Source organism: Carcharodon carcharias, chromosome 4, assembly GCF_017639515.1.
Source record: "Carcharodon carcharias isolate sCarCar2 chromosome 4, sCarCar2.pri, whole genome shotgun sequence".
Lineage (NCBI taxonomy): Eukaryota > Metazoa > Chordata > Chondrichthyes > Lamniformes > Lamnidae > Carcharodon > Carcharodon carcharias.
In genome coordinates, this window is record NC_054470.1 from 168,657,481 (window position 1) to 168,659,298 (window position 1,818).

The following is a 1,818-nucleotide window of genomic DNA, read 5'->3' on the forward strand; positions in this document are numbered from 1 at the left end:
TCACTCATGTAGGCATTGAAAGGTAGCAGCATGAAAATTTTCAAGCCTGTGACCTTTTTGGACAAGTACAAAAAATAATTGAAAAGGCTATTGGACTGTTGGCTTACATCTTAAAAGGCCTGGAATACAAAGGGGTGGAAATTATTTTGTTGTACTGAGGTTTGGTTAGATCCCATTCAGAGTATTGCATCAGTTCTGGACACTGCACCTCAGGTAGTATTTATTAATCTTGGAGGGGGTGCAGTGCAGATTCACCAGAGTGATACCAGGACTAGAAGTGATTAATTATGGGCACAGGTTACAAAAACTCCCTTGTGTATAAAACTGCAAAATCTCCGTTGTATATAAAAGATTGAAGGGTGATCGGATTAAAGTGTTCAACATGGTTAAAAGACTTGATAGGGCAGATAGAGAAAACTTATTTCCTTTGATGAGAGAGCTAGGCTATTTGGAGCTAGGTTGTTTGGAGGTTATTTCAGAAAGTATTCATTCACACGAAGGGTGGTGCAAATTTGGAACTCTCTCGCGCAAAAGCCTATTGAGGATAGGTCAGTTGAAAATTTCCAAACTGAGGTTCATAGATTTTTGTTGGGCAAGGGTATTAAGGGTTATGGTGGATAGGTACAATTAAAATACAGGTCCACTATGATCTAATTGAATGGTGTGGAACAGGCTGAACAGCCTTCTCCTGCTCTTATGACCATCAGGTGCAACGTTCAGCCGAAGCCTCAACTGCTTTTTCAGACGGATGTGAAAGTTACATGTCACCATTCAAAGAGCAGGAGAGTTCTTTTGGTCAATGCTTATCAATCAACACCCCACAAAAAAAAAATAGGTCACCTTGTCATTCATATTACTGCTGTTTGTGGGACCCTGTTGTGCACACATTGGCTGCTATGTTTTCTAATTTACGACAGTGACTTCACTTCAGAGGTACTTAAATTATCGGTGAAGTGTCTTGGGATGACTTGCGGTCCTAAAAGACGCTACATAAATGTGAATTATTTCTATCGAAATAAACCTGCAGGCAACCAATCTTATTCTTTCAAATCACCTTTATTTTGCTTAACTGTATCCAGCACTACGAATGGATAAGTCTGTAATATCAATTCCATGCAGTCTTTATATGTTTTAGCGTTTGTTCATTTTTTTCAGCCAACCAAAAAATCTGCCTTTCATGTGTTGCCCTTCTAAATGAAATATCATCTAACCAGAAACTGGAGCGGTCATAGCAGACAACACAAGAGCATGTTACCAAAAACCTTGGACCAAATTTGATGTGGGGAAAACTACATTAAATTAAAGGATCCATAAACCTAGACTGCTCCGCTAGATAGCCATACAAGGCAAGTTTGATCCTGTTCTGACCCAATGCTCACTCAACAGTGCCTTATTGTAGAATGTGTCAGTACCCATCCAAGCAAGGATCTTCAGAAAGCATCACGGGTTAAACCCATTTAGGTTTATAAGGTATTGAACTGAAAGAAAAACATGCTGAATTTATGGTATTGTGTTTTTATTTCTGTCACAATCATCTTCCCAGACTGCCTGTTGCAAAGTTATTACTTTGCATTGCCATGAACTTGGAAGCAACATTATATTTTTTAAAAACCGAGTAAAAGCCACAGATTCTATAGAGTGTAACTCCTGTGCAGAAGACTATGTGAAAATGGAGAGGTCCACTCTTGACAATAGCGAAGTCCTGCTACAAAAATTCTTCCTACAATTATTTTTTCAGTTGTTATTATTTATGCCAATTTTATTTTTTCCAGTGATCAGCAACGACCTTAAGCAGAAAACGTTAACGTGTTGTACAAT